Source organism: Balaenoptera borealis (assembly GCF_965194805.1).
Source record: "Balaenoptera borealis genome assembly, chromosome: 19".
NCBI classification, from domain to species: domain Eukaryota; kingdom Metazoa; phylum Chordata; class Mammalia; order Artiodactyla; family Balaenopteridae; genus Balaenoptera; species Balaenoptera borealis.
This window is the reverse complement of record NC_138878.1, coordinates 4997857-5022611: the sequence shown is the minus strand read 5'-3', so window position 1 is coordinate 5022611 and position 24755 is coordinate 4997857. Positions and strand designations below refer to the sequence as shown.

The following is a 24755-nucleotide window of genomic DNA, read 5'->3' as shown; positions in this document are numbered from 1 at the left end:
CCCAGGTTCGGTGGCTTGGCCCAAGCTCTGAGCTCTCCCAGCTGCTACCTTGTCCAGCAAGCCCTGAGCCGGCTCTCCCATGCTGGCTTGAGCCACTCTGATGCCTGCCCCCCTCCATTATTCCTCTGCACCACCCACCCCATCTTCCATCTCAGAGGGCTGGACCTTCTCTGCCCTCTAGATCTAGGGCAGCTGAGGGTTGCACAGCTCTGCCCTCTGTCGGTCATCTAGGGGCATAACACTTCTGCAAGAGGGCCGTGTTCTGTTTGTGGCTTTATATTCGTTGGAATATAAAGTCCATTTTGATCTCTTCTTGGATAGAAACAAAAGCTACTCCGTGATTCCTATTCACCACAGAAAGCTGCTGCATTATTTGCAGTTTAGCAAAATCGGTAGAGTGACCCCAGGTCTCTTTCTCGTCCTTGTTTTTTTTTTTCTTTTTTTTCTTCTTTTCTGATTGCATTTGCATTTCTCGACTAGCTAATTTTTTTTTAACATCTTTATTGGAGGATAATTGCTTTACACTGGTGTGTTAACTTCTGCTGTATAACAGTGAATCAGCTATACATGTACATATATCCCCAGATCTCCTCCCTCTTGCGTCTGCCTCCCACCACCCCATCCCACCCGTCTAGGTGGTCACAAAGCACGGAGCTGGTCTCCCTGTGCTATGCGGCTGCTTCCCACTAGCTGTTTTACATTTGGTAGTGTATATATGTCCATGCCACTCTCTCACTTCGTCCCAGTTTACCCTTCCCCCTCCCCGTGTCCTCAAGTCCATTCTCTACATCTGCGTCTTTATTCCTGTCCTGCCCCTAGGTTCTTCAGGACCGTTTTTTTTTCTTAGATTCCATATATATGTGTTAGCATATGGTATTTGTTTTTCTCTTTCTGACTTCTCGAGTAGCTAATGCTTAGTCATCGAGGAAAGGAGGAAGAAGCAGCGTTTATCTCTGCTCTGGGCCGGATGTTCTCCGCACCTGCCAACCCCGAAGCCTGCGGGAGTGATTGTCATTTACAGATGAGGAAACTGAGGCTCTGGGAAGGCTGAGCAGCTGCTGGGGCTGGAGCTGGGGCCCGAGCCCAGGCCTGCCCCGCGCCGTGCACGCCGCCCTGCCTTCCAACCTCAGGGCGCAAGCAGAGCCCCAGGGCAGGAGCCAGCGCCGTGGCGGGAGTGAGGGGGGTGGAGTCGGGAGGGCAGCCCGGCGGGGAAGACGGCCAGGGATGGAGGTGTTGTGACACTAAAACTCGAGCAAGGGGGAGGCTGCTGGAAAGGTTTAAATCCAGTGTCTTCTCTAAAATCTGAGCAGTCGGTATTTGCCAGTGGTTCAGGGACGGACGCTCAGCTCCAGCCAGTTCAGGGCAGAGAACCTCAGCTCAGAAAATCCACCGGAGGAGGGCAGAGCTGCTGAGCACACGTGGGCGGAGACAGCAGGGCCCCGCGAGCCGCGGGAGAGCAGAGCAGGCCTGCCACCTGCCCAGGGCCCCCGCATCTTCTCCGCTGCCCTCTCCGCTCTCTTCCAAGGCCTCGCCACATTCTGGAGACCCGCTTCAGCCCAGGGGTCTGCCCACAGCCCCACCGCTGTAGAGACCATCTCTCTGGGTCGCCCCGCCGCTAGTTACCCGGCCTCAGCCGTGGGCAGGGCGGAGAGATGATCGGCCCAGTCTGGAGACTGGAGACAGGCCCCGCGAGGGGTCCAGCTGGAAGGCGACTCTGTCTCTGTACCAGTCGAGTGGAGCGGTTGCGGGTGGCGTCCACTGTTCCCATGGCGATGGGAGGTGACAAGTGTCGGGGGGACGGTTCCTAGGAGGAGGGGGGCGGGGGCGGGCCGTAGCCCACCTACCCCAGAGCCTGGTGTGTATGGGTGACAAAGGCTGGAACCCCCCCCAGGCTTGTCCGTTTCAAGTACGTTGCTGTGAATCTTCCCGCCATACCTGGCTCGTAGCAGGGGCTCAGTATGTATTTTCCATCCACTGGAGAAACGCAGCCCTCCTTCCTGTGCACTAGACAGCGCATCCTGAGCAAAATTTAGTCCCTCCTTGATAACTCTGGCAGGGAGGGAGGGAGACCAGAGAGCTGCCTTAGGTATTCCAAACGCTGTTTTCCTGGGGGAGAGGTGAGGCTCTTTTCACGCTGCTCCAGAGGGGACTGCCACGGGCACTTGCTCCATCCCCTCACCCGGCTCTGGGGTCCACCTCTCACCAGCTCTGCGACACTCCCAGCCACCCCGAAGGGGTATACCCAGCAGGTGCCCTCTGGGCAGCAGTCAGGGCTGGGGAACGTGCCCTTCCCCGTCACTATCGGCGCCCTGAGAGGCCGCGCTCCTGGCCGTCCTGCTGCCTCCTCCCCCCAGCCTCAAGTCGTGGCAGATGGTCCCTCAAGGCCTGATCGCAGGAGTCCCTTCTTTCCCCTAGAGAATCTCATCTCCATCCACGTCTTCACTTGCCACCTGCCCACCTGATGACAAGAGTGACCGTCGTCCTTGCTTGCCTGGGGCAACCCGCGTCCGAGGTGCCCCTATCCTGGCATAATTGTTACGAGAGCGTCCCTTTCCTCTCGGAAGTGTCCCAGTTTGGACCGCCAGTTCTATGGTCTGCCCCCCAAGGACGCGCACATGGGTATCGACAACGCAACGCAGCCACCTGCCGAGGGTCCCCTGGCTTTGACAGCGACAATCACCCCGGGCGCCCCGCATCACGGCCCCTTACGGGCAGGGTCTTTCTGGCCAGGCTTGGCCCCCTGCCCTGGCTCTCCCCACAGAGTCCTGCCCCCTGGGGCTGCTGTGTGGGAATAGGACACAATCCCCCCCACCCACCCCAGGAACCCACAAGACCTCACTTCCTCCAAATCCAGTTCCTGCCCAGGAAGCACAATCCCAGCTGCCTTGATGGAGGGCTGTTGGGTGCAGGCATGTTCTGGGTGATGACTTGCATTCAGTCTGAAGACCCCGAGGGGGCCTGTTACAGGAGCGCCATTGTCCCCACTGACAGCTGAAGACGCTGAGGCCCAGAGGGATGGGCCTGGGAGCTGCTCTTACAGCCCTGCTGTGTGACCTGAGACCTACAGGGCAAGTTCCCTTTAAACACAAAAAAGGGAAGTTAAAAGACATGCTTCTCTCCACAATCCCACTTCCACCTCTCCCGAGCTACACAGTGTCCCCAGGTCCCCCGCCTGGCAGTGAAGGCAGGTCTGCAGGGAATGCTGGTGGTAGCGCCCAGTCCTGGGGCTGTGAGGGGGGATTTGAGGGGAGATGTAGGTCTGGAACCCAGCACGGTGTCTGCGGCACGCAGCCTCTTAGGTGTGGTGGCTCCGTGAGTGGTGACCTGCCGTGGCTGGAGAGGCAAGGAGGCCACAAATCCCCCTTTGCCACTGTCAGCAGCGTCAGAAACCTGTCTGATGCTAAAAATGGTTCTGAGCCTGGATCCCAATCAGCAGGCATCGCGGGTGCTGTGCACACTATTGGCCACAAGATGGCGGTGTTGCCTCTTCCTTTCCTGAACTTGGGGACTTTTTTTTATATAGATATAAATTTATTTATTGACTTATTTTTGGCTGCGTTGGGTCTTCGTTGCTGCGCGCGGGCTTTCTCTAGTTGCGGCGAGCTGGGGCTGCTCTTTGTTGCGGTGCGCGGACTTCTCACTGCGGTGGCTTCTCTTGTTGCGGAGCACAGGGTCTAGGTGCGTGGGCTTCAGTAGTTGTGGCACACGGGCTCAGTAGTTGTGGCTCGCGGGCTCTAGAGCACAGGCTCAGTAGTTGTGGCGCACAGGCTTAGTTGCTCCGTGGCATGTGGGATCTTCCCAGACCAGGGCTCGAACCCATGTCCCCTGCATTGGCAGGCGGATTCTCAACCACTGCGCCACCAGGGAAGCCCGAACTTGGGGACTTTAATCACAACTTAGCAAGTAACAAACCCACCCGCCACCCCCAGCCCCCGGGCGGGTGTGAAACCTGCACCCAGATCATGCACAGCAGGCTTCCCATCCTCTCACAGGAGCTAACGGCGCTCAGAACCGCTGCAGCGACCTGAGCTGTCCAAGTCTGCTGCTCCGCTGGCTTTCGCCAAGTTTCCCCGCAGGCTCTTGGGGGCCCCCCAGCCGGAGCTGCTGGTCGTCTCCAGTGGAGCAGGAGTGGGCGTGTTCGCAGATGTCCCAGGGCACCCCCTCCCCAGGCCCTCAGATGGGTCACCGTGCAGGCTGACTCAAGACATGGCTTTCTGGTTCAGGCACAGAGCCCAGATCACAAATCCCTCCCGCTCAATGTAGAGGCTGTGGCCTCAAACTTCAGACGTTTGGTAACCACCAGGGCGATTTTTATATCACTGCCATAAAGAAACACTCAGTGTTTCCTGTCAATAAATAGAAGTTAAGAGTAAAAATAATACATCAAAAACAAAGCAGTATTACAACATTCTAGATAAATTTGGTTGCCTTCTGAGATGCACGTTAGGGAGTGAGAAAGATGGACAAAGCACCAAACAGACTTACAGACGTTCCCCTTGAAGATCCAGAAAGTCCTCAGAAGACTTTTGGAAGAATGAGAATCAGAAAAAGATTCAACGAGGTGCTGGCTTTGTCCAAGAGCCTCCAGATTCACGCACACCTCACACTTCGGGAAACTTCTGAAGGACCCTGTCTCTGGACACACACAGTGAGCTTTTCCCTTGGGCTTATCGACGGCAGTTGCTGCAGATGTGCTCTCGAGGGGCCAGCGGTCAGTACGAGGGCCGGAAGGAAAGCCACGTGCAGGCAGAACTCAGAACCCGGCGTTTCAGCCGGAGATGCTGCCCTCGGGGGCCAGGAGACGGGCGGCTCCCCAGCCCCACGTGGCCAGCGGTTGGCGCCCTGATGCTGGGGGACTGTCCAGGCTCTGTGGGCCTCCCGGAGCTCTGCGAACGCTGTATTAAGCTTTCGCTTAAAAATCTGCACACGGGCCTGCACGTCAGCTCCCTGCACGGATGCTGGTGTTGGCGGCCATTCTGCGGCTGTGAGATATTTGACGAGTAAGGCCAGCATGGTGTCTGCCGGGCAGCGAGATGCTCTCAGATGTGCAGCAGAAAGAGCCCATCCATAAATGTGGTGCCTCAAACGCTAGCATACGGGGGCTTGGGGCACCAGGTAATCTCAGCTTCATCAGGCTCCGAATACCCAGGCTTGCCCCCAAATCTGTTCATTTGCAGCCAACACCGACAACTGCCTTAAACTCTGACCAGTTGCAGCTTTTTGTCTGCATGACTCAGCGCTCTCTCTGGGTTCTGTGCAACCACAGAGACGGGTCAGCTTGTTGAAATAAGCACCGGACATCCCAAACCCTTCGGTTCCAATTTCTGCAATTCTCAGAACAGCCTTGCCGCTGAAAGTTTTTTACCCAAGACCTCAGGATCATGAGGCTGCCACCCTCCAAAGAAGCAGCTGATAGCTGACCTTCCGAAGAGGAAGGTCATGTGTTGAAACAGCCATGGGACTCATCAGTCCTGGCCTGAAGCCAGGCAGGAGGGGGCCTGCCAGGGGCATGGGCTTTTGAGGGTCTTACACGTCACACATGAGAGAAATTTATTAACAAACACGTGACACCTCTGTCCCTCCAACCTTAACCTCCACTCCTGCAGTGACACCAGTCGAGCCCAGAGGAACACTCTCCGTGTCCCTTGCTTTATGTCCTTGAATCAAAAGGCCGCTGTGCCCAGCACCGGTGGTTGGCTGGCTGTGCTGTCACCAGCAGACACAGCGCCGCTTCAGAGCAGAGGGGGCACTGGAGCGGCAGAAGGGCTTAGATGAGAAGGAAGACACATCATTCAACTGTCAGGCCCTTCCTTTCCGATGGCAGAAATCCAAGGGATTTTGGCAGGACCAAGTGTAGCCGCCCAGAAGGCCAGGACGGTTCATGAGTTAGATACGCCTGTATTTTCTGACCATCCCAACCTACGGCCCCGTCCACAGAACCCCCAGACATAACTGTACTGTCATCTTTGTTCTGTGGGTGACCTTCAGACACATAAAAACTGTAGCTTTACAGTACTTTTTTCCCTTCGATTTTGTCATCACAAAGACTACCTGTGACAGTAGAGGTTAGGACCTAATTTATCTGAACCCAGATACGGGTTCTAACCCTGGTGTCATCACTTATGAGCTATGGGGCCATTACTGAATTTACAATAAGTAAATGTAACCATTTTAGTTTATAAAACAGATGTAAGCCAGTAAAAAAAAATTTTTCTTGGCCCCTGATGGGGGCTTGTTTTTTTTAAATAATTTATTTTTTTTATTGAAGTATAGTTGACTTACAATGTTGTGTTAATTTCTGCTGTACAGCAAAGTCTTCAGTTATACATGTATATACATTCTTTTCCATTATGGTTTGTCACAGGATATTGAATATAGTTCCCTGTGCTATACGGTAGGACGTTGTTGTTTATCCATTCTCTATATAATAGTTTGCATCTGCTAATCCCAAACTCTCAATCCATCCCTCCCCCATTCCTCCTCCCCCTTGGCAACCACGAATCTGTTCTCCAGATCTGTGAGTCTATTTCTGTTTCATAGAGAAGCTTATTTGTGTCATATTTGAGATTGCGTATATAGGTGATATCATATGGTATTTGTCTTTCTCTTTCTGACTTAGTATGATAATCTCTAGGTCCATCCATGTTGCGACAAATGGCATTATGTCATTCTTTTTTTATGGCTGAGCAGTATTCCACTGTGTATATGTACCACATCTTCTTTATCCATTCCTCTGTCAATGGACATTTCGGTTGTTTCCACATCTTGGCTATTGTGAATAGTGCTGCTGTGAACATAGGGGTACATGTATCTTTTTGAATTACAGTTTTGTCTGGACATATGCCCAGGAGTGGGATTGCTGGATCTTTTGGTAGCTTTACTTTTAGTTTTTTTAAGGAATGTCCATACTGTTCTCCATAGTGGCTGTACCAATTTACATTCCCACCAACAGTGTAAGAGGGTTCCCTTTTCTTCACACCCTCTCCAGCATTTGTTACGTGTAGACTTTTTTTTTTAACATCTTTATTGGAGTATAATTGCTTTACAATGGTGTGTTAGTTTCTGCTTTATAACAAAGTGAATCAGTTATACAAATACATATGTTCCCATGTCTCTTCCCTCTTGTGTCTCCCTCCCTCCCACCCTCCCTATCCCACCCCTCTAGGTGGTCACAAAGCACCAAGCTGATCTCCCTGTGCTATGCCGCTGCTTCCCACTAGCTATCTGTTTTACTTTTGGTAGTGTATATATGTCCATGCCACTCTCTCACTTTGTCACAGCTTACCCTTCCCCCTTCCCATATCCTCAAGTCCATTCTCTAGTAGGTCTGTGTCTTTATTCCCGTCTTGCCCCTAGGTTCTTCATGACCATTTTTTTTTTCTTAGATTCCATATATATGTGTTAGCATATGGTATTTGTTTTTCTCTTTCTGACTTACTTCACTCTGTATGACAGACTCTAGGTCCATCCACCTCACTACAAATAACTCAATTTCGTTTCTTTTATGGCTGAGTAATATTCCATTGTATATATGTGCCACATCTTCTTTATCCATTCATCTGTCGATGGACACTTAGGTTGCTTCCATGTCCTGGCTATTATAAATAGAGCTGCAGTGAACATGGTGGTACATGACTCTTTTTGAATTATGGTTTTCTCTGGGCATATGCCCAGTAGTGGGATTGCTGGGTCACATGGTAGTTCTATTTTTAGTTTTTTAAGGAACCTCCATACTGTTCTCCATAGTGGCTGTATCAATTTACGTTCCCACCAACAGTGCAAGAGGGTTCCCTTTTCTCCACACCCTCTCCAGCATTTATTGTTTGTAGATTTTTTGGTGATGGCCATTCTGACCGGTGTGAGATGATATCTCATTGTAGTTTTAATTTGCATTTCTCTAATGATTAATGATGTTGAGCATTCTTTCATGTGTTTGTTGGCAATCTGTATATCTTCTTTGGAGAAATGTCTGTTTAGGTCTTCTGCCCATTTTTGGATTAGATTGTTTGTTTTTTTGATATTGAGCTGCATGAGCTGCTTGTGTATTTTGGAGATTAATCCTTTGTCAGTTGCTTCATTTGCAAATATTTTCTCCCATTCTGAGGGTTGTCTTTTCATCTTATTTGTGGTTTCCTTTGCTGTGCAAAAGCTTTTAAGTTTCATTAGGTCCCATTTGTTTATTTGTGTTCTTATTTCCATTTCTCTAGGAGCTGGGTCAAAAAGAATCTTGCTGTGATTTATGTCATAGAGTGTTCTGCCTATGTTTTCCTCTAAGAGTTTGATAGTGTCTGGCCTTACATTTAGGTCTTTAATCCATTTTGAGTTTATTTTTGTGTATGGTGTTAGGGAGTGTTCTAATTTCATACTTTTACATGTACCTGTCCAGTTTTCCCAGCACCACTTATTGAAGAGGCTGTCTTTTCTCCACTGTATATTCTTGCCTCCTTTATCAAAGATAAAGTGACCATATGTGCATGGGTTTATCTCTAGGCTTTCTATCCTGTTCTTTTGATCTATATTTATGTTTTTGTACCAGTACCATACTGTCTGGATTACTGTAGCTTTCTAGTATAGTCTGAAGTCAGGGAGCCTGATTCCTCCAGCTCCATTTTTCTTTCTCAAGATTGCTTTGGCTATTCGGGGTCTTTTGTGTTTCCATACAAATTGTGAAATTTTTTGTTCTAGTTCTGTGTAAAATGCCAGTGGTAATTTGATAGGGATTGCATTGAATATGTAGATTGCTTTGGGTAGTGGAGTCATTTTCACAATGTTGATTCTTCCAATCCAAGAACATGGTATATCTCTCCATCTATTTGTATCATCTTTAATTTCTTTCATCAGTGTCTTATAATTTTCTGCATACAGGTCTTTTGTCTCCTTAGGTAGGTTTATTCCTAGATATTTTATTCTTTTTGTTGCAGTGGTAAATGGGAGTGTTTTCTTAATTTCACTTTCAGATTTTTCATCATTAGTGTATAGGAATGCTAGAGATTTCTGTGCATTAATTTTATATCCTGCTACTTTACCAAATTCATTGATTAGCTCTAGTAGTTTTCTGGTAGCATCTTCAGGATTCTCTATGTATAGTATCGTGTCATCTGCAAACAGTGACAGCTTTACTTCTTCTTTTCCGATTTGGACTCCTTTTATTTCTTTTTCTTCTCTGATTGCTGTGGCTAAAACTTCCAAAACTATGTTGAATAATAGTGGTGAGAGTGGGCAACCTTGTCTTGTTCCTGATCTTAGTGGAAATGGTTTCAGTTTTTCACCATTGAGGACGATGTTGGCTATGGGTTTGTCATATATGGCTTTTATCATGTTGAGGAAAGTTCCCTCTATGCCTACTTTCTGCAGGGCTTTTATCATAAATGGGTGTTGAATTTTGTTGAAAGATTTCTCTGCATCTATTGAGATGTTCATCTGGTTTTTCTCCTTCAATTTGTTAATGTGGTGTATCACGTTGATTGATTTGCGTATATTGAAGAATCCTTGCATCCCTGGGATAAACCCCACTTGATCATGGTGTATGATCCTTTTAATGTGTTGTTGGATTCTGTTAGCTAGTATTTTGTTGAGGATTTTTGCATCTATATTCATCAGTGATATTGGCCTGTAGTTTTCTTTCTTTGTGACATCTTTGTCTGGTTTTGGTATCAGGGTGATGGTGGCCTCGTAGAATGAGTTTGGGAGTGTTCCTCCCTCTGCTATATTTTGGAAGAGTTTGAGAAGGATAGGCGTTAGCTCTTCTCTAAATGTTTGATAGAATTCGCCTGTGAAGCCATCTGGTCCTGGGCTTTTGTTTGTTGGAAGATTTTAAATCACAGTTTCAATTTCAGTGCTTGTGATTGGTCTGTTCATATTTTCTATTTCTTCCTGGTTCAGTCTCAGAAGGTTGTGCATTTCTAAGAATTTGTCCATTTCTTCCAGGTTGTCATTTTATTGGCATAGAGTTGCTTGTAGTAATCTCTCATGGTCCTTTGTATTTCTGCAGTGTCAGTTGTTACTTCTCCTTTTTCATTTCTAATTCTGTTGATTTGAGTCTTCTCCCTTTTTTTCTTCATGAGTCTGGCTAATGGTTTATCAATTTTGTTTTTCTTCTCAAAGAACCAGCTTTTAGTTTTATTGATCTTTGTTATTGTTTCCTTCCTTTCTTTTTCATTTATTTCTGATCTGATCTTTATGGTTTCCTTCCGTCTGCTAACTTTGGGGGTTTTTTGTTCTTCTTTCTCTAATTGCTTTAGGTGTAAGGTTAGGTTGTTTATTTGAGATTTTTCTTGTTTCTTAAGGTAGGATTGTATTGCTATAAACTTCCCTCTTAGAACTACTTTTGCTGCATCCCATAGGTTTTGGGTCGTTGTGTTTTCATTGTCATTTGTTTCTAGGTATTTTTTTATTTCTTCTTTGATTTCTTCAGTTATCTCTTGATTATTTAGTAGTGTATTGTTTAGCCTCCATATGTTTGTATATTTTACAGATTTTTTCCTGTAATTGATATCTAGTCTCATAGCGTAGTGGTCGGAAAAGATACTTGATACGATTTCAATTTTCTTAAATTTACCAAGGCTTGATTTGTGACCCAAGATATGATCTATCCTGGAGAATGTTCCATGAGCACTTGAGAAGAATGTGTATTCTGTTGTTTTTGGATGGAATGTCCTATAAATATCAATTAAGTCCATCTTGTTTAATGTATCATTTAAGGCTTGTGTTTCCTTATTTATTTTCATTTTGGATGATCTGTCCATTGGTGAAAGTGGGGTGTTAAAGTCCCCTACTATGATTGTGTTACTGTCGATTTCCCCTTTTATGGCTGTTAGTATTTGCCTTATGTATTGAGGTGCTCCTGTGTTGGGTGCATAAATATTTACAATTGTTATATCTTCTTCTTGGATCGATCCCTTGATCATTATGTAGTGCCCTTCTTTGTCTCTTGTAATAGTCTTTATTTTAAAGTCTATTTTGTCTGATATGAGAATTGCTACTCCAACTTTCTTTTGATTTCCATTTGCATGGAATATCTTTTTCCAACCCCTCACTTTCAGTCTGTATGTGTCCCTAGGTCTGAAGTGGGTCTCTTGTAGACAACATATATACGGGTCTTGTTTTTGTATCCATTCAGCCAGTCTATGTCTTTTGGTTGGAACATTTAATCCATTTACATTTAAGGTAATTATCGATATGTATATTCCTATTACCATTTTCTTAATTGTTTTGGGTTTGTTATTGTAGGTCTTTTCCTTCTGTTGTGTCTCCTGCCTAGAGGAGTTCCTTTAGCATTTGTTGTAAAGCTGGTTTGGTAGTGCTGAATTCTCTTAGCTTTTGCTTCTCTGTAAAGGTTTTAATTTCTCCATCAAATCTGAATGAGATCCTTGCTGGGTAGAATAATCTTGGTTGTAGGTTTTTCTCCTTCATCACTTTAAATATGTCCTGCCACTCCCTTCTGGCTTGCAGAGTTTCTGCTGAAAGATCAGCTGTTAACCTTATGGGGAGTCCCTTGCGTGTTATTTGTTGTTTTTCCCTTGCTGCTTTTAATATTTTTTCTTTGTATTTAATTTTTGGTAGTTTGATCAATATGTGTCTTGGCGTGTTTCTCCTTGGATTTTTCCTGTATGGGACTCTCTGTGCTTCCTGGACGTGATTAACTATTTCCTTTCCCATATTAAGGAAGTTTTCAACTGTAATCTCTTCAAAATTTTTCTCAGTCCCTTTCTTTTTCTCTTCTTCTTCTGGGACCCCTATAATTCGAATGTTGGTGCGTTTAATGTTGTCCCCAAGGTCTCTGAGACTGTCCTCAATTCTTTTCATTCTTTTTTCTTTATTGTGCTCTGCAGTAGTTATTTCCACTATTTCATCTTCCAGGTCACTTTTCCGTTCTTCTGCCTCTGTTATTCTGCTATTGATTCCTTCTAGAGAATTTTTAATTTCATGTATTGTGTTGTTCATCACTGTTTGTTTGCTCTTTAGTTCTTCTAGGTCCTTGTTACATGTTTCTTGTAGTTTCTCCATTCTATTTCCAAGATTTTGGATCACCTTTACTATCATTATTCTGAATTATTTTTCAGGTAGACTGCCTATTTCCTCTTCATTTGTTAGGTCTGGTGGGTTTTTCCCTTGCTCCTTCATGTGCTGTGTGTTTTTCTGTCTTCTCATTTTGCTTATCTTACTGTGTTTGGGGTCTCCTTTTCGCAGGCTGCAGGTTCGTAGTTCCTGTTGTTTTTGGTATCTGCCCCCAGTGGCTAAGTTTGGTTCAGTGGGTTGTATAGGCTTCCTGGTGGAGGGGACTAGTGACTGTGTTCTGGTGGATGAGGTTGGATCTTGTCTTTCTGGTGGGCAGGTCAACATCTGGTGGTGTGTTTTGGGGTATCTGTGGCCTTATTATGATTTTAGGCAGCCTCTCTGCTAATGGATGGGGCTGTGTTCCTGTCTTGCTAGTTGTTTGGCATAGGGTGTCCAGCACTGTAGCTTGCTGGTTGTTGAGTGGAGCTGGGTCTTGGTGTTGAGATGGAGATCTCCTGGAGATTTTCACCGTTTGATATTACGTGGAGTTGGGAGGTCTCTTGTGGACCAGGGTCCTGAACTTGGCTCTCCCACCTCAGAGGCACAGCCCTGATGCCTGGCTGGAGCACCAAGAGCCTTTCATCCACATGGCTCAGAATAAAACAGAGAAAACATAGAAAGAAAGAAGGAAGCAAGGAAGGAAGGAGGGAAGGAAGGAGATAAAATAAAATAAAGTAAAATAAAATAAAGTTATTAAAATAAAAAGTCAAAAATACTTGTTAAGAAAAAATTTTTTAAAAGTTAAAAAAAAAAAAAAATGGACAGACAGAACCCTAGGACAAATGGTAAAAGCAAAGTTATACAGACAAAATCACACACATACACACTCACAAAAAGAGAAAAAGGGAAAAATATATACATATCTTAGCTCCCAAAGTCCACCTCCTCAATTTGGGATGATTCGTTGTCTATTCAGGTATTCCACAGATGCAGGCACATCAAGTTGTTTGTGGAGATTTAATCCGCTGCTCCTGAGGCTGCTGGGAGAGATTTCCCTTTCTCTTCTTTGTTCGTACAGCTCCTGGGTTCAGCTTTGGATGTGACCCCGCCTCTGCGTGTAGGTCGCCTGAGGCCGTCTGTTCTTCGCTCAGACAGGACGGGGTTAAAGGAGCAGCTGATTCAGGGGCTCTGGCTCACTCAGGCCGGGGGGAGGGAGGGGTACGGATGCGGGGCGGCGGTGGGCTGGCCGTGGCGATGTCTGCCCCCGAGACCAGAGTTCTGAACCACCCAACTGTGGGGCCTCTTGCCCACCTCCCCTTGCCTCGGGCTCACCTTGGCAAGAGGTGCCCATTTTCAGGGTGCCCCCCTTGAGGCCGAGGGTGCTGTGGTGGAGGTGCTGCGAGGGAAGGAGCGGGGCCCAGCCAGGACCCCGGGGCAGAGGCTGTCCAGGCTTCCCCCCCGCAGACCCCCGCCCGCCAGGATAGGGCTTTGTGATGCGACAAACAGGCCAGCCTGGCCTCCTGTCCCCCTGCTCCCCTGATGCCACGGCCAGGTTGGCGGGGTGCCCCCAGGGGAGGGCCAGCTCCACTGTGCCCACTCCTCCCCAGCCAGCGCTGGTCACCTGTCAGCCCTGCAAACCCAGCCTTACTTGTCACCAGGTAGGGAAGGCGGCCTGCGGCGAGAAGGGGCCAGAGAGGAGGGGGAGCTCCAGAGAGGTGGCGGCCAGGCCCTGTGGCCCCGTGGCCCCGGAGCGAGGAGGGTTAAGCCTGTGGGCTGTGGAGTCAGGGGGCCTGGTCGGGAGCCCCAGGGCTGTGCTTGCTGTCACGCGATCTGGGGAAAGCGCTGTGACCCCTGAGCCTCAGTGTCCCCAGCAGTAAAGCGGGCTAACTCTGGTCCCTCCCCTGCGAGGGTGACGGGAGCTCCCTCTGGAGGCCCTAGCACACTCCCCCCACCCCACCCCCCCGTGCAGAAGGTGCCAGAACCCGTCATCGTCCCTTGTCATCAGCCCACGTAAGTGGCCACCATCACTCCCATCTCAGCCCAGAGCCCGGGCTCTCCTCAGAGCGCCAGCTCCCCACCGACTCCTGTGGACCCTCCGCAAGAAGCAGCCCTCGCCAGTGTGCCCACGCCCCTGCCACTCCGGGGCCGAGGGGGAGAGGGTGGCCAGGCCTCCCTCCCTGCCTCTGTCCTCCTAGGCCTCTGGCGCCACCTTGGCCCCGTGTCAGGCTGGTGGAGACAGGCCCGGGCGCTCTGACTCAGAGTCTCTGGCGAACCAGCTCCCCCAGGAGACCGCGTGCTTCACGGTGAGGGCCCCCCTCGAGTCCTGCAGAGGAACGCAGCCCCCAGGGATGCCCAAGGCCCCAGCCAGTCCTCCCCCCGCCCCCCGGACAGGGGACGGTGCGGCCTCACTGGGCCCTGACCCCAGCCCTGCCACTTTCTGCGGGGGTCACTTTGGGAAGTTTGTGCAGCGTCCGTTTCCTCGTCTGTGAAATGCCTGTAACCACAGCTTCCCGGTGGGGAAGCTGAGGTGCCCCGTGATGTGATGCAGGTGGGGCGCCGAGCCCCCGGGGGTGGGGTGAGTGGTCTGTAAGTGGCGCCCCCGACCCCATCCTCCGGGTGGTTGGTGGAACACCACTCCCACGATCTGTTGTCCTGGTTTAAATGGCTGGCCTCCAAGGCTGACGGCAGAGCTCTCGGGGCTTCCAGGCCACAGCCACCGGCAGCTGAGCTCAGGCAGAGCCAGGCTGCCCAGAGCCAGGCGTTGCCCGGGCGTGGCCCAGGGGAGGTGGTTCTGCACCCGGAACACTCCCTGCCCGATGCACCCCACCCCAATCCCAGGACCGGGAGCAGGACGCAGCCGGGCGCGACCGAGCTGAAAGGCCGGAGCTGAAACTTGGAGGGAAAGGTAATCCTCAGCAGCCCTCCCTTCAGGCTTTAATCCCCTGCAGTCCCTCCTGTGGGAGGTTTCTGGGGCAGCCGTAACAAACGACCACAACCTGGGCGTCTTAACACCACAGAAACGTGTTCTCTCACGGTCCCGGGGCCAGAGCCCCGGCTCAGGGCGTGGGCAGCGCACCACCCCCCAGGCTCTGCGGGAGCGTCCTCCCTTGGCTCGTGACTGTATCACTCCAGGCCCTGCCTCTGCGGTCACATGGCCTTCCCTGTCCCTGTCAGATCTCCCTCTCTGTGACAGGGACACTTGTCATTGGATTTAGGGCCACACTAAATCCAAATGATCTCATCTCAATCTCCTTAACTTGATTAACTTTGATCTGCAAAGACCCTTTTTTCTCAGTTGGCCGCATTCGTAAGTTTCTGGGGTTAGGACTTGGATGTATTTTCTGGGAGGCCACCCACCCTCTCCTCCAGACTCCTCTCCCCACGATGTGATGATGTCTAAACAATGACATGGAGACACATGGGGTTTGCCTGGTAGCAGTTCACGTGGCTCAGCTTACACCCTGACCGCCAATTCCTGTTAGACACTCCCAAGCCCCTGGATATTAGAACGGATGGGGGGACGGGAAGGACAGGCGTCCAGAACGTCTGAGATGGAAAGTCCCAGGGGAGGAGCCCAGGCCGACCCCCTCATTTACAGATGAGAAACCTGAAGGCCAGTCAACGCTCCCAGGGAGCCAGGGGTTTGGAGGTGCCCTGGAAGAGCTGACCCCTCTGATGTTATGTCTCCAGGAACAGAAAGGTCGGCCCCAGAGGAAGGAACCCAGGAGCCTCTGGTCTCAATTGTCCCTCGCTTAAGGCGTGCTCGTAAGCCCAATTCATGCAGTGGTATTTATGGAACACCTACGTGCCAGGCCCCATCCTAGGCATTTGTGATCCACCAGGGAACAGGACAGAAAACACCCTGCCCTCTGGGAACTGGGATCCCAGTGTGGGGATTCAGACAAACAAATGAGCAAGTAAGTGTGTAGTGTGTAAGTGGTGGCGAGGGCTGTGTGGCAAGAGGCAGCTGGGTGAGGAGGGTAGGAGCTGCTATTTTTTTTTTTAAGATTTATTTATTATGTATTTATTTTATTTTTGGCTGCATCGGGTCTTAGCTGTGGCACGCGGGATTGTTCATTGCGGTGAGCGGGCTTCTCTCTAGTTGTGGCATGCGGGTTTTCTCGTCTCTTGTTGTGGCACGCGGGCTCCAGGGCTTGTGGGCTGTGTAGTTTGCAGCACACAGGCTCTCTAGTTGAGGCGCGCAGGCTCAGTAGTTGTGGCGCGCCGGCTTAGTTGCCCCGCGGCATGTGGGATCTTAGTTCCCTGACCAGGGATCGAACCCGAGTCCCCTGCATTGTAGGGCAGATTCTTTACCACTGGACCACCAGGGAAGTCCCAGGAGCTGCTGTTTTATACAGAGTGCTCTGGCCACTGAGAAGACATATGAGCAGAGACCCAAATGGATTGGAGGAACAAGTCACGTGGATGTCTGAGGAAAGAGCATCGTAGGCCCAGGGAAGGGCAAGTGCAAAGGCCCCATGGTGGGAGCAAGCCTGGGGGAGGCCCAGGAAGTCAGAGAGGCGGGAGAGGAGATCAGACAGGTGATGCCGGGTCACAAAGGACTGGTTTACACCCCAGGTGAGAGGGAAGTCGTCGCAAGGCTAGGGCCCCCTCCCTCTCCCCCCTCCCTCTCCCCCCTCCCTCTCCCCCCTCCCTCTCCCCCCTCCCCCCCCAGCTTTGTTTGATGTGACTGTCCTAGCTGCTGCCTGGAGGATGGGCCGGTTTAGTTAGAAGGTTTGCAGCAACACAGGGCACAGATGTGGCAGCAGCTGGGGTGGTGTCAAGTGGTCAAAGTCCAAATACATTTGCAGGTACAGTGGGTGGGATCTGCTGATTGGGTCGGGGTGTAAAGGTTGCCTCTGAGCAGCTGGAAGGAAGGAAGAGCAGCTCTGGGGAGGGGGCTGGCGGGAAGAGGGGGAACCGGCTCTGGCACCCGGGCAGGGCGGGCTTCCCAGTGCAGGGAGCCGAGGTGGCCGGGCAGGTCCTGCCTCTTGAGTCCCCCCTTCTCCACCTGGCTGCATCTTCCCTTTGCCGGTCGCTGCCTGCCCGGAGCTGGAGGGTGGGGCACGGAGTCAGGCCCCCGCCCAGGGCCCTGCCTCACCCAGTCCCGGCCAGAGCCAGGAGGATCGCACGGAGGGACGCGCGCCGCTCCCCCGCCTTCAGAGCGCCAGCGAGGCCCCCGTGACCCGGTAGCCTTTGCCCCATCGGAGCAGGAGGTGGCAGGCCTGCAGGGGTGGGCGGGGTGCCGAGCCTCCTCTCCAGGAAGGTGGCCACAGCGTTAGAGACACAGAAGCTCCCCGTGGGGGGCCTGGAAGGGATCCAGACCCCACGCCCCTGCCAGCGCCGACACTTACGCATGAGGGTGTGTACGCAGGGAGCGGTGGGAGGGAGCAGTCGGAATGGGAAAGACCCAGAACCCCAGGCCCCCGGTGGCCTGGTTTCTAGTCTGGCTCTGCCTCCTGGGCACCTCCATTGATAATGATGATGTGACGCTGCGGCTGGTGGCGGAGGCCAGCCTTTCTGCAGGGCTCCCCGTGAGTCGGGGACAGTTCTCAGCGTTCAGGGCCGTCCCCAAACCTGTGCAGGGCTTGCTATTTTTATCCTCATGCCACCTGTGGGGAAACTGAGGTCCAGAGTGGTTAAGTCACTTGGCCCAGGCCACACAGCTGGGAAGCACCCCTGAGGCAGGTTCCTCACCACACTGCCTCTCAGAGCTCTGTGTGGCCGGGCCTCCACCCTCCTCCCCATCACCCCCTCTCTTCACCCCCAGCGCTCGGCACCCTTGATCCCACTGTCACCCTCACACCCACCAGGCCCTCCCAGCCCCAGGGTCTTCGTCAGTGCTGTCCTCTCTGCCTGGAGGCTCCTCACCCATCCTTCCGGGCTTAGTGGAAACGTCACTTCCTCAGAGAGCCTTTCCCTTCCCGTTGATTATCGATTGGTGCTGAATCAAGCAGGACCGCCACCTCCCACATTCTGTAGGTGATGCCCTTATTTTTTTTTTTTAAAGCCTTCAATTTTTTTTTAAAATTTATTTATTTTATTTATTTTTGGCTGTGTTGGGTCTTCGTTTCTGTGCGAGGGCCTTCTCTAGCTGCGGCGAGCGGGGGCCACTCTTCATCGCGGTGCGCGGGCCTCTCACTGTCGCGGCCTCTCTTGTCGCGGAGCACAGGCTCCAGACACGCAGGCTCAGTAGTTGTGGCTCACGGGCCTAGTTGCTCCGCGGCATGTGGGATCTTCCCAGACCAGGGCCCGAACCCGTGTCCCCTGCGTTGGCAGGCGGATTCTCAACCACTGCGCCACCAGGGAAGCCCATGATGCCCTTATTAATGTGACCCAGGATCGCAGTACAAAGGACGGTCCTCTGGCCCCACCCACTGAACCTAGCTCTGGAGCGGTGATTCTCAACCCTGGCTGCACGTGGGAATCACCTGGGGAATCTTTTAAAACCCCAGCGCCCAGGCCTCTAAGGGTGACAGTGGTTATTTATAGAACCGTCTAACCCAGGGTTCCCAAAGTGTGTTCCAGGGAACACTAGTTCTGCAAAATGCACCTTGAAGAAAGGGTGCGTGGCCAGTGAGTTTGGGAAATGCTGCTGTAAAGCCATCCCCGTACACCTCGCCATCAGATGCGTCAGGGTGGAAACTACCCTCCCTCCAAGAAAGGAAGGCAAAAACGCCGGAATCAGGCTTCCTTCACTGGAAGGACCGCCTCAACTGAGAGCAGCTGGGTCCTTGTCCAGCGGTCAGGCAGTCAGAGAAGTTGCCCGCCTACCCTGAGCCAGGCGCAGGTGCTGCAGGGTGTACGAGGTAGATGTGGTCCCCACCCCTCCCCGCCCGAGTCCTGGGCATGGCTGTGGGTGCATTACTCTGTACCCAGCTCTCACGCCCCTCTCCTCAGGCGGGTGTAGCCACGGAGCTGAGCAGAGGGAGGGCAGGATGGACATGAAACCCTTGGAGGAGAGACAAGTCACCACCAGGGTCCTTCCTGCCAAGCCGGGGGTCCTGGAGGGCCTTGGCTGGGTGCCTCCACCCTGGTCAGCCAGCAGGGGGTCGGGGGGCTGGCCTAACTCGAGTTCAGGGGTCCAAGGTGATGAGGCCGAGTTGGGAATGAACAGGAAGAGGCATCTGTCAAGTTTCAGGAGCCCGTATTCAGTCCTGTTTGAACTGTATCTGTTTATTGACCAGATGGTACAGGAAAATGGCCCAACATCCAGAAAGTGCCAGTGGGTTTATAGTGAGAAGCCAGTCCCCAGCCAGGCAGGTCCCCACCCAGAGACGCCTGCTGCAGGTGCTGGCGTGTTCTCCCAGGCAGCAGACCTGTCCCTCCCCTCTTACCACTCCCTCCTCCCATCCCCCTCCCTGCCTTCCTTCTTTTCCTGCACAAATGGAAGCAAAGTCTGCCCACCATCCTGATGTCCTGTTTTCACTCGCAGTCATGGAGAACCTTTCGTGCCATCCCAAAAAGAATGGCTGTAACATATTCTACTGTAAGAATGTGCCAGAACCTATTTAACGAGTCTCTTGACGATTGGCACTTGCGCCGTGTCCCGTTTTCTTCTAAACAATGCTGTAATGGATAACTCAAGGCAAACATCATTTCACACAGGTCTGAGTCTGCCTCTAAGACACATACCTCCCGAGGCATTGCCGGGTCAAGGCCGTGTGCACTGTCATCATGACAGATGCGGCCAGAGCACCTCCCGAGAGTGTTCCCGCCGCCACGCCCACCCGCGATGCCCGAGGGATGCAGGCACTTCTGCTGAGTACCTTTCTGTCCTCCAGAAGCTCACCGTACCCCCGCCCCGACCACCCTCACCCCGGGTTTCTGACCTCTGGTCTCAGAATCATTTCTTCCACTGACATCCTATGCAGAACGTTGATAACTGACAGAAATGGAAGTGAGCAGGGGTTCAGGCAGGGATGGGCTTCTGCTTCATTGTCCCCCAACCCCAGGACACCGCCTTTGGGCCACCCAGCCGGGGCACAGGGAGAGACATTGAGTTCTCCCCGGGCTAAAGAGGCAAGAGGAGAGAGCATCCCTGGAGCCGGGCGAGAGCCTGACCACGAGGAGGAGTCACAGGGCTGGAGCCAGACCACAGAGGGCGCTCCAGACAGGCAGCCTGAGAAAGTGTCACCCGGCCCAGTGGCCCGCCCACCTATGAGGGCCGGCTGTCAAGCCTTCAGAAATTCCGTGAACCAGTTGTTAGGCACTCCCATTATTGAGAATTAAATTATAGGAACTTACAATTAATAAATTATACTCAAAGCAAAGACAACATCTACTCAAAATTCATCACTCCCTAATGACTTCGCTCCATTTCGCTACGAGCTATGGTCGTGAGGTTCCCTACACGGATGTATCTGGAAATACTCCTGCACATCTCTTCCCAACTCTGCGGGCAGAGCTGTCATGGGGGTAACTTGAAATTGACCGCGGTGGGAGCATTTACACCACAGAAATTGGCAAACACTGCCAGTTGGGGCTGGTTCACCCCCTGAAGCTGGTTGTGCAACGTTTGCCCTGACTGCTCCCTCCTCCTGCCCTCTGACCTCCTGCCCTCTGACCTCCTGCCTCCTGCCTGCCTCTCCCTTTGATCAAATCCAACCAGAAGCAGCTGGCTAGGGCCTCAGCCTCCCGGGGCTCACAGCAGGACAGAGAAGGGAGAGCATGGATCTGGGAGAAGCCAGTGGCAGATAATTGGCACGCCAGGCCCCTGCTCTCGGGGAGGCAAAAGACACCTGATCCACATCGCCCTCCGTGTGGGGCAGGCGTCTGTGACCAGGGAGGCTCGGGCTGGTGCTCTGATGACGTAGCAGACCACGTCAGCCCTGAGCTCCAGAACCCCTTTGCAATTTTTAGAGTAATGATAACATACTTCTACTCCAGGGAATTTGTGTTCCCATTTTGATTGATTCATCACCAACATGTTCACAAGCCAGGAATCAGCGGTTCTCACACTCGAGCTGCATCAGAACCCCCAGAGGGTTTGTGGGAACACAGATTGCCAAGCCTCACCCCCAAGTTTCTGATTCAGTGAGCATGATATCATGATATAATAAGAAATACATATTTCGGTCCTCATTCCTGGCTTCCCGGCCAGAGCTCCTAAAACCTTTGTCATTTCCTACATGATGAAATGCTAGGAGCATGTTTTATACTAATGGTTGATCTTTGACCCCCACTTCTGGACACAGAACTTCCAAATCCCTTGGAATTTCCTGGGTGAGGGGAGCATCTTTTGTTCTAATGAGGTGACTCTGGGTGGCCTCGGGGACAGCTTCAGGATGGGGCTGGTCACCAGGACCATGATGGGAAGCTTGGAGCTTTCAGCCCCACCGTCCTCGTCCAGGGAGGGGAGAGGGGCCGGGGAGTCAGTTAACTATCAATCGTGCCTCCGTGATGAAGCCTCCATAAAAATCCCTAAAGTGTGGGGTTTGGAGAGCTGCCAGGTCAGTGAACGTGTCCCCATGCCGGGAGGTGACGCACGCCAGCTCCACAGGGGACAGAAACTCCTGTGCTCAGGAGCCTTCCAGACCTCCCCTGTCTGTCTCTTCATCTGCCTGTTCATGTGTATCCGTTAAAATACCCTTTGTAATAAATCAACAATAGTAAGTAAACTGTCTTCCCGGGTTCCCTCTAGCAAATTAGTGAAGCCAAGGAGGGGGTCGTGGGAACCTCTGATTTGTGGCCAAGGCGGACAGAAGTGTGGGTGGCCTGGGGACCCACTGCTTGTGCCTGGCATCTAAGTGGGGCAGCAGCCTGGTGGGACTGCGCCCGTAACTTGTGGGGTCTGTTCCATCTCTGGTTGGCGGCAGAATTGAATTGAATTGTAGGACACCCAGCTGGGGTCTGAGACTCAAGTCGCTGAGGGCAGACACCCACACATCTGGGGTCAGAGGTGCTGTGAATATGAGAATAAAGGAAAGAAAGCAGTGAGTTTCTCCCAGAGAGTGAGTCTGGAGTGGAGCCCGAGAACTTGCACCTCTGAGTTCCCAGGTGATCGGTGCTGATGCTCTGGGACCCCACGTGAGAATTCAGCTCCGAGGTGTGGCCAGGTGGACCAAGGTGACGTGCACGGGCCCGAGCTTACAGTGATGAAACCGCCAGGTAGTTGCAAAGAGGGGATGCAGTGAGGCACAGGAGACAGGGACGGTTGCCCGGGGACCCCATGCGCGTGGGACCAGGGCAGTGCCACAGCTTGGGTCCCTGAATTTCAAAGATAACTTGCTGATGACAGGAAGAAAACGCCTCTCCCGCTTAGGAAGCAGCGACTTGCTGACAAAGCCCCGACCCGGGCTGAGGACAGAAGGGGAAGAGAAATCTTGGGAGAGGGAGGAAATCAGTCAGGCAGGGGCTGCCAAGGTCTCCGGCCACCAAGGCAGCAGGATTCAGGCCCAAGGAATGTGCCTCTCAGGGCTGGAGTCCGGAGCGAGCAAAGGAAGGCAAACGCAAGAGAGAAAGGACATTCTGTGTGGTTCCGTTTATGTCAAGTTCAAGAACCGGCAACACTAACCTCAGGGGACAAAAGTCAGACGAGAGCTGGGCGTGTTGCATGTCTTGCCCTGAGTGGTGGTCACACGGGGGTGCACGCTTTGGATGTGTGGGCGTTACTGTACGAAGCTGAGCATTTACTGCACGTTTACCGAGGCCTCCTGTGTGCCGGGCATCTTGCTGGGCTCTGAGGACGTAGCTGGAGGCAGGGGCTGCCCTCACTGTGTGGCACCCCTCCCACGGTGCAAACCCGGCGTGCTCAGAAGAGCCCCAGCCAAGGCGGCCTCGAGCAGCCAGGTGGAAGTGGGCCGAAGGATGCGGGTCAGGGCCCGGGAGACGTCGACAGGTCGCCAAGATGCTCTGGTTAGATCTGAGAAGACAAGGCGGCCGCCCTCAGGAGGGCGACGGAGGGACGTGTGCTCCTGGTGGAAAAGACAGTCCACGCAGAAGGACAGAAATGACGTGTGTGCAGGGAACTGTGGGCCTTCGATACGGCTGGAACATGAGGTTCAAGGTGGGACAGAGCCAGGGATATACGGCTGGGGAGATAAACAGGGCCGGTGGTGGAGGGCCAGGTGATGCCGCCGAGTTGGAACTTCTCCACCCCCGCCCAGCCCCCCACCAAGGCAGGGGCTGGCCGCAAAGCAAGCGAGGGAATGGTGTGGCCAGCTACCCGTGCAGGAAGTTGGCTGGTGTCGGGGGGCGGGGGCCAGCCGGGCGGCGGCCACAGGGGCCCGGCCAAGGTGGTGCGTCCCTCTGGAGAGCCACGTGCAGTGTCTGGTAACCTCACACACTCGCCTTCCCTGTGACCCGGCGTTTCCGCTTCTATGCATTACCCCAATAAACGAAAGCCAGTGTCCCCACAAAGGCTCGCTCTGGAACCATCATAGCAAAAGCTAGAAACAACCAAATGTCCAGGAAACAGACACACAAGCTGTGGAGGATGCAGACGGTGAGGCTCTGCCCAGCGGTTAAACGCAGGGACCCACGACCCACGCACCGGCGTGAGCGGACCCAGGGCCAGAGATCCAGACACGAGAGGGAACATTCCGTGCGATGCCGTTGGTGGCAAGATGGAGAGCCGACAACGCTAATGTGTGGGGACCAGAGTCAGAGGAGGGGGCATTCCAGGGGGCCGCGCGTGTCCTGCATGGTGGCCTGCGTGGTGGCCACGTGGGCGTGCACATCTGCAAACTTAAGCGTGCACTGTACTGTGTGTAAGTTAAAAGTTACACCCACTGCACAGAACTCAGGGGGACAATGCAGGTTAGTGCATTGCAGGACAATGCAGGCGAGAGATGGGGAGGCCCTCGGTAACAGACAGATGGGGGGCTGTGCATGGTGGGGGAGTGACAGGATGCCGTGCCCCCTTGCTCTGAGGACCCCCTCCCGGGGATCAGTGCGTTCAGCCATCGAGTCGCAGGCACCTCAGTGTGCCGGGGAGAAGCCCGCCAGGAGCCCCAGGCTGGTGAGTGTTGGGAGGCCTGGTGAGGAGGGGCCGTGGAGACCTTGGGTGCGGGGTGCTCGTCCAAGGCCAGAGTCAGGACCAACCTCCAGTCTCGGGGCCTCTGTGGCGCTTGGTGTCTGGCAGGAGCTCAGAACCTGATCGTGGCGTGAATGGATGAGAGAAAGAGCTCAGGGCCCGACTCTTGGTAAGTTCTTTTGCTGTGAGGCATCTCTTACCCTGAAAATGACTGGCTGGCAGGCCCCCACTCCTGCACCTCTAAATGGGACCAGGGCCGCGTCACAGGCATTCGGGGCTCAGAAGGGCCCTCGCTGGGTTTAAGCTCTGCTATTGCCATCTTGATTTTTTTTTTTTTTTAATTGAAGTATGGTTGATCTACAATGTTGTGCTAGTTTCAGGTGTACAGCAAAGTGATTCTCTCTTTTTCAGATTCCTTTCCGTTATACGTTATTATAAGATATTGAGTATAGTTCCTTGTGCTATACAGTAGGTCCTCATTGTTTATTGTATATATAGTAGTGTGTATCTGTTAATCCCAAACTCCTAATTTATCCCACTCCCCCTTTCCCCATTGGTAACCGTGAGTTTGTTTTCTATGCCTGTGAATCTGTTTGTTTTGTTTTGTTTTGTTTTTAATGGAAGAGAGAGGATTAGCAGTTTTTTTGTTTTGTTTTGTTTTGTTTTGTTTTTTAATTTATTTATTTATTGGCTGTGTTGGGTCTTCGTTTCTGTGCGAGGGCTTTCTCCAGTTGTGGCAAGCGGGGGCCACTCTTCATCGCGGTGCGCGGGCCTCTCGCTA

General features: G+C 52.1%; 1 protein-coding gene across 2 annotated transcripts in view; it reads left to right on the top strand.

Annotated features, from left to right (window-relative positions):
* The window catches only part of OSGIN1 (oxidative stress induced growth inhibitor 1), a 54842-nt gene that overhangs the window by 5792 nt on the left and 24295 nt on the right, over positions 1-24755 (top strand). Inside the window, exon 1 of one of the 2 annotated variants that reach the window (XM_082366887.1) lies at positions 14798-14902. The exons of the other annotated variant lie outside the window; for it this stretch is intronic. The gene's annotated coding sequence lies outside the window, so the exon portion shown is untranslated. Of the gene's footprint in view, positions 1-14797; positions 14903-24755 lie in introns of those variants that run through there. 2 annotated transcript variants of the gene reach the window in all.